The following is an 8,077-nucleotide window of genomic DNA, read 5'->3' as shown; positions in this document are numbered from 1 at the left end:
TCATGTCCTGTTGATAACTACAATCAACGTTTAAACTTAATTGTAAAATAACAGGGTATATATGCATAGATCAGAAATTAAAATGAAAAACTAAAAGAAACAAGATAGATTATTTTGCAGAATTATCTCCCCTTGACCAACCTTTAACTTGAATACTTGCAACTGTATATACTAGAATATACATAAACATCTAAATACGATTAAATTAATCTTAAAACGTGAAAAAGATGCTTGAAATGGATGATTGTAAGTGTATCTGTAATTACACAATACAGCATATGTAAATACAATTTTCAACACTCCATGCTTTTGCAGTTTTTTGACTCATACATGAGTCTGTTGCTTTCATCTGCTCTTCCACTCCCTACTCAGATTGTAACAACGTGATGAAAACTCAATGATGATGCTTATCATTAGCAAAGTGGATATTTCTCGAGTAGCACTCTTCGCAATTTCTTAAAATCATCTCAATAAATCATTTAGGAGCCGATGGTCGCATGACAGGGCTTATACTAGTCCTGACTAATACTGGTTTCATAGTGCTAGTCGACCGAGATACTGCAGCTTAACGTGGACACCACGCTCACATACTGCTTTTAAGTGCCGTGCTAACCTGTACATACCTGTAAAAGCAAGCACATACCCAGCTAACACAAAAATGTCATAAAAACATCTATAAAACATTTCACGAAATGTTCCGGAAATTTTTTTAAAAACGTTTTATTCACGTGATTTTGTATGGTTCCAGAAACGTTTGAGAAACATTTACTGTAAACATTTGATTATAACATTTCGAAAATGTTTTTGTAAAATATCCCAGAAATGCTTTTGAAAACGTTAGATTGACGTGATTTTTTATGGTTCCAGAAACGTTTAGCAACATTTTCTGTGAACATTTGGTCATAACGTTTCCTAAATGTTTTAAAAACGATCCTCAGAAATGTTTTAGAAACGGGCCTCAGAAAAGTTCAGTGTTTTGCTGCCAATATTCAAAACGTACAACACCAACTGTTAACACGATACAAATGATATGACAAATGTCGGGGACAGTACCCCCTTCAGAGATGTACTGCAGATCACACAATCTCAATGCCAACACAGTAACCCATGCCATGTCTTCAACATTCAGTCAACAAAGAACACCAAGACTCAGTTCTGTGGAGATTTTGATATTTTTAGAAAACTATTACATTTTTCGAAATTATTGATTCTCAGAATCTTCTTATTTTGGTTTTGCCTTGATCCACTTTTCTGAGAGAAAACAAATTATGAATAAATCTAAAGCAGGTATTTAAAATATATATACTAGCCACATTAAGAAACTGTGCACGGAGAAAATATAGATATAAGGGCACACCGTCCATATATGAAATATAGGTTTGAACACAGCAATTATTGGAGACATTCAAATGCTCATGCAAGTGCCATGCGATATGACGTCATTGATGGGGGCCGATGGACGTGCAATGTGTTACTGCGCGTGCATCCTGTGCAGCTGTACACAGCATGTGCAACTCAAAATTCGCTGTCACTTTGGAAAGCATGATCTGTGGTCATTCAAAAATTCAAAACTTCTCAGGCGCAGACACAAGCATATCACAAGCAAATCATGCCAAGATTGACAGCTGCACAGCGTCATGAAGCCATTGGAATGATCTGAGCGGGAATGAGGCAACAACAGGTGGCAACACATTTCCAATGCCGTCGTAACACGATATCGGCATTGGTGAGGCGTTATCAGAACGCAAATGACGTTGCCGACCACCCACGTTCAGGACGTCCCCGAGTAACGACGCCAAGACAGGACAGATGAATTCGAGTTACACATCTCCGACACAGGTTCCAAACGGCAGTAACGACGTCCCAGACAATTCCTGGACTGCGCCGTATCCATCCCAACACGGTCAGGAATCGTTTACGTCAGTACGGGAATCGACCACGACGCCCTGCCATACGTCCCATCCTGACACACCGTCATCGAGTCAACCGTCTAAGATGGTGTCGAAATCATGTTCGCCAACCTCGAATATGGTGGAGAAATGTTGTCTTTACAGATGAATCGAGGTTCAACATTTCCCACAGTGACGGGCGCCAAAGTGTCTACCGGCGTTTGGGAGAACGTTTTGCACGCAACTGTATTGTGGAGAGGAATCGTTTTGGAGGTGGCTCTGTGATGATTTGGCGTGGGATAACAGCACGGCACCGAACCCCTTTGGTGGTTGTTCAGAGCAATCTCACCGGTGTTGGCTACAGTGATCAGATTCTGAGGCCTGTGGTCATTCCTTTCCTGCAACGTCATGGCCCGGGATTGACATTTCAACAGGACAACGCTCGTCCTCACACGGCTAGGGTCGCAATGGATTTCTTTCACCATAACAATGTCATGATACTGCCATGGCCTGCAGTTTCTCCAGATCTCTCCCCAATAGAGCATGTGTGGGATGAAATGGAGCGCCGTCTGCATCGTCTTCCACATCCTCCAGATAACGTCCGTGACTTGGCACAGGATTTGAGGAGGATATGGCAGGCCATTCCCCAGGCCTTCCATGCCCATTTGGTGGACTCCATGCATCGCCGATGCACTGCTGTGATTCACGCACAGGGTGGTCATATCCGTTATTGACTTTGTCGTATGACCCCCTACTCCATTTTGATCTTCTGACGTCATCGTAACAGATGTTGTTCAGGTCCCGTTGACATTTTCTTATGGTCCGATCATTCAGCTGCTACAGCGTCTGCATCATTTTGTTCTTGCTGTGTTGTATTTCAATCTAGAATATATTTTCTCCGTGCACAGTTTCTTTATGTGGCTAGTATAGTATAGATACATTCCACTGAAGAGTCAATATTCAATTTAAGATAACGTTTTATATATATACATATATATAATATACATTTGTAGGTGTTTGGTTGAAACATATTCTAATATAATGATAATAATTCATATAATTGCTTGCGGTAACTATAATGGTATAATAGTGTCATGCATCACATTGAATACAAAAGGGGGTACACTAGGAACACCCCCACTTAATGGTCATTGGCTGAGTGCAGATATAAATCCAATTCTTACCATTCATTCAAAGCCACAAAACCATCAAAAAAGACACTCGATCCAGTAGCTCATGGTATTTAACAACAGTTCCTGCACTTACGTTTGCATCATTCACAGCCCCTGGTGTATTTGGTGTATTCCTCAATACATCAAACATTTCCGTGTGTATCTCCTGGAATGCTGGTGTCTCCTTTACCACTAGCTGCAGCGAAAACAATGTTCCACATTATAACGAAGTTATAACTTTATCTATATTCAATAAGCATTATATAGTAAATCGAAAAATGAAATATATTATATAGGTTCATAACATTGCTGGGGAAAAACGTTTGTGCACATTTAATATCCACATGAATAACATCAGCATAAATAACATAACGTCATCGAATAACAGCAGCCTTCAGATAAGTATTGTGCTATAATTAAGAAATAATCTAACATTTTGTTTCCACATCATACTCCAAGTCGCCCCGAGGCAAACCAGTGACTGACTATGAGCAACATCCTAGGAACTCGAGGCACCAAGACACACAATCAATCCAGCCATCTTGTCACCCCTTGGCTTACGATAAACATGGATTAGGGTCTGGAGAATTATTCTAAACTGATATCCAAACGGGAAGAGATGTATCAAACACGCATCGTAACCTAGCAACGAATCAAGCGGTCATCGCGGAACAGTTAATATATTGAGAGCAATTTCGTTGCATTATAACCAGCTGGTAACCAGATTCGTTCAGTCTTTCTTCTTTTTTCCTGTCATTTTCAAAAACAGTGAATTATGTATATGAACTTTATTTGTTCCAATATTTACTGAAAAGGGCCAAATCAAGTTCAATATAATTCTGTATCATGACAAAACATGGTGATCGAATACTGTTGCAATCATTTTTAATGAATCATTGATTTTATAAGCCTAAATTGTCTACCCCAATTTCCTTGTTACAAAAGCATTTACGATCACTATTTTGATGTTAATAATCAACAAACGATAACCAACTCACTGAAAATATAGTGTGATACCTTTTGACAACTTACACCCTGTTAGAGCGTGCACGTTATAGCGCCTGATTCGTTTTAATTGGAAGGGAAATATATCCGAAATGATAATGTTTGGGGAATATTATAAATACACAGCGTAAGCACCTTGCTTCAATGTAACTGCAACAATACAGTTTACAGGGCGCAGCTTCGCCCGCAACCAACAGCTCAATATTACCGACTGTGTCGCTATACCGTTACCGCGGCTCACGCTCGACAGCATAAATAAAACAACCTGAAGATCGACATATAGTTCAGTCAGTGCCAACTCACAAGAATGTGTCTCTCATTTCTTCCCGAAAATACGGGTTTATTAACCTAATATTACGCTTTAGACGTTGACAGTAACTAGTAGCCTACAGTCGACCTGAAAGTATTTCCTTTGTTTTGACTGTTCCTCTTCACAGTATAACAGAAATCAACTCGAATATTTCCCACGGACTAGAACGAGTGAAATTGCTGATTGTTTCAAAAGAATCAAAGTTAGTATTACAGTAAACTCTAAATATTACACTTTAAAAATAACAAAGGACGAAATGGCGATTGTAGTAGCTGGTAGCTCTTTTACGCTATACACTTACGATCGAAAACCGAACACCCACATACAGCCTAATGACCGCAAAGTACAAAGTTTCTTTCATACAAAACGGACCCAAGGACACGAAACATTGATATATTCGAAGCATGCGTTCCATTGACGTCACAATGACGTTTGACAATCGTCCTGATAAGCTCTCATAGATGTGGAAGTTCTTCTCCAATACTTACGGAATGGTGACAACAAGAATTGCTTGCGAAATGAATCATATTTCTCAGAACGTTGGACAAATGTGTACATCAGATTAACAGATTTTAAACCAAGATGAAATATGTCTTGGCACTTACTCACTTATGACCGGGATGTTCGCAATAAGTTTCATCAATCTAAAATAGGATGTTATTATCCTACGTGATCCGGTCTTACACAGGCATGAAGACAAATGTGAATGAATAATCACAGAACGTAGACATTACAATGTCATGTGACTTGTGATTACACATTCCTCGGTAGTTCGAATGCTAACGTGACTGTACTGAAGTTATGTATTCTCGTAATCTCTAGCACCAGCTACCGTCGATATTTGCTGGGTTAGATCGAGGGTCAGAGGGTGGGTCAATAGCAGGCACCCGAGTCCCATTCTAAGGGGCCATCATCTGCAGCAGGAAGTTGACAGGGTCTGGGTTGTCCTTGCAGATGTTGTACAGAATAACGTTTGGGAGAGGAAAGTCGTCAATGACTGAGACTTTTAAGTCCGAACCAGGGTACCCAGGGTAACCAACCATCAATTTCGGGTGTCCCCACCTGAGATCTGCAGCGTAGTGGTTGTCGCAGATGTTGTAGATAAATTGATTCCTGACGCTGGCACTTCCGTTCAAGATCATGTTGACCTGACTTAACCCGTCAATGTCCAGCTGGCTGGAGTGTCCCCCTGTTATGTCCAGTAACGTAGGATACCAGTCCACAGCACGGAACATGTCAGGGTGGGTGTAGTCTGTCTTCTTCAGTAGGGTTTTGCTGTAGAAGAAGCCCACTTCACTGGTACCTCCCATAGTGTGACTTACCCGCCCCTCAGAGGCCAGTTATTAGCGCCGTGCGTAGGAGGTCCACGATTGTGTGTTGTAAATACAAGAGGTAGGTTGTCCATGAATTCAAGGTCCTCGATGACAGTGATTTGTCAACCATCATATTTATATCATGAATGCGTCTGTATCGGCTTAGTGGGCACCTGCAGTGGCCCATGTACAGCTTGGAACGGTAGATATAGATACATCTGCTTGGATTTGTCATGGTTCATTATGATATCAATGGCTCTATTCGCATATGTGTAGAGTACTCTCCTTGGGCGCCCTTGTACACATCTGTCATGTTCCTGAAGTCATAACCATAGTAATCAGCCATCTCGTCCCTGACATGTGTGAAGTAGTCCGCCATACCTGCATAGTAGCCCATGAAGGTGTCAAAGCCTCTGTAGGTGGGCGTGTGCTTCCAATCACAGAAGCCTAGGTGCCATTTGCCGACCATGTGGGTATCATAGCCGAGGGTCTTCAGCCTCTGAGGGATGGTGGTCAGATCAGCTGGCATGTACTTGGGCTGTTCTATGAAGACCACATCATCCTGGAGCCCTGTGTGGTAGGAGAACTTGCCTGACATGAAGCAGTCTCTGCAGCGGCTGGACGTAGGAGGAGTTTAGGATGAGGATGAGGCGGTCATGTGTCGGTGTCTGGATGTCAGGTAGATGCAGCTGACGCCGTTCCAGCCTAGGCCATCTGCCACGATGAATAATATGTGTGGTTTGTCTGCAGCAGTGCTGATTTTTAAACACGAAACGACCATAACAGCGAGGACAGCTGTAAGGAAGTAATGCCAGTGAGTGTAACGATATGATAGGTATACCTAATGAAATGGCCTGATGTGTTTGATCAGGTCATGCTACATGTGCAAGGTTACGTTCTTCTCATATTCTTACTGAGCGTTGACATCACAGGTAACACATATATAAGACATGTATCATTGCATTACGTGTAACTGCAACACAACACTTTTAACACGCGTAACAACAACAACAACAACAACAACAACAACAACAACAACATAACGCACCTAGCATCACTTGTTTTGTTTCAAGAGGGGGGACACAGCGGCTGGACGTAAGAGGAGTTGAGGATGACGCCGCTATGGGCGAGACGGTCAAGTGTCGGGGTCTGGATGTCGGGGTTGATCCAGCCGACGTCGTTCCAGTCAAGGTCATCTACCACGATGAAGACGATGTGAGATTTGTCAGCAGTCGTGCTGAAGTTTAAACACCAAGCGACCATAACAGCACAGGCAACAGAAAGTTCCATTTTATGAAGTAATACCTGTACATGTAATGAGCTGGCATTGCCTGATTTACTTATCCTTCAGCGTTAGGGTAAATGTCTTTCTCAGTCTTATCAGGTCACGTTACATGTGCAAGGCGACATTCTTGTCGTTACTTTGTTACTGAGTGTTTAACAGAGAAAACGTAATACATAGACGACCATGAAATTGTTTCTCAAATGTTATAAACGTGTGTGCGTGTGTGCGTGTGTGTGTGTGTGTGTGTGTGTGTGTGTGTGTGTTTGTGCGTGTGGATTCTGTAAGCGAGAAAACACAGTTTCATAAACATAAGCAATCTCCTGCGAGTCCATCATACAATTCCGAGTGTGTGTTTATGAATCAATAAACGGGGCTTTTATTACAAAACAAAATGAAAATATATATCGTCAATGCATTAGAATAACTGGAAATGATATGAATGGACCACTGAAAATAAGTGATGACACCAGGTGTTCGCAAAAAGGGTACGCATGTCCTGCCCTACCGGTAGCACCCGCCATTCATACAGTTTGAATGAAAAAGTAAGTATTTATTTCTTCCTGACGCAGCACAGCAATACTCCTGTCTTGTGACCTAAACAAACCTGACAATCAAGTGATTGATGAATCAGAAAATCTAGTGACACTAGTGTACCATTACTGATTTTAATAATAACGGTATGTTATTTTGAATTAGGTCTGCTGTGTACAAGAGCATCTGAAGTTTACTGAGAAAACAATATGTGAAATGCTCGACTTCTTCCTTGATAAAGGTTATTCATAATTTTTGGGAAAGACATTTAAGCAAGAAGTAGGCATCCCTATGGGCACCAATTGTGCACTCTTCTTGCTGATCTGTTTATTTATGCATTCATAATAGAAGGAGATCCGTGTGACCTCATCGGTTTCCTATTTAGATGCATGCATATCATTTTAGAGTGACAAACAGTATGACAAGAGGGATGACTTCAACTTTCCAATTGTCAACTTTCCCTTTGATTTCAAGAGATCGCCAGGATGACCCAAATTGTATTTTAGATGGTTCAGAACGTTGCAAGATTTTCCGGATAAAGAACATATATAGACAAACCAAGAGTGATATGG

General features: G+C 41.2%; 1 pseudogene; it reads right to left on the bottom strand.

The window, feature by feature from the left end:
* Nucleotides 1-5,194: 5,194 nt before the first annotated feature.
* Nucleotides 5,195-6,979, bottom strand: LOC139469189 (arylsulfatase I-like; annotated as a pseudogene).
* Nucleotides 6,980-8,077: the final 1,098 nt, after the last annotated feature.

This window comes from Haliotis cracherodii, unplaced genomic scaffold (assembly GCF_022045235.1).
Source record: "Haliotis cracherodii isolate W230 unplaced genomic scaffold, xgHalCrac1.p SCAF_2, whole genome shotgun sequence".
Taxonomy (NCBI): Eukaryota; Metazoa; Mollusca; class Gastropoda; order Lepetellida; family Haliotidae; genus Haliotis; species Haliotis cracherodii.
The sequence above is the reverse complement of the archived record's forward strand: the minus strand, read 5'-3'. Positions and strand labels throughout refer to the sequence as shown.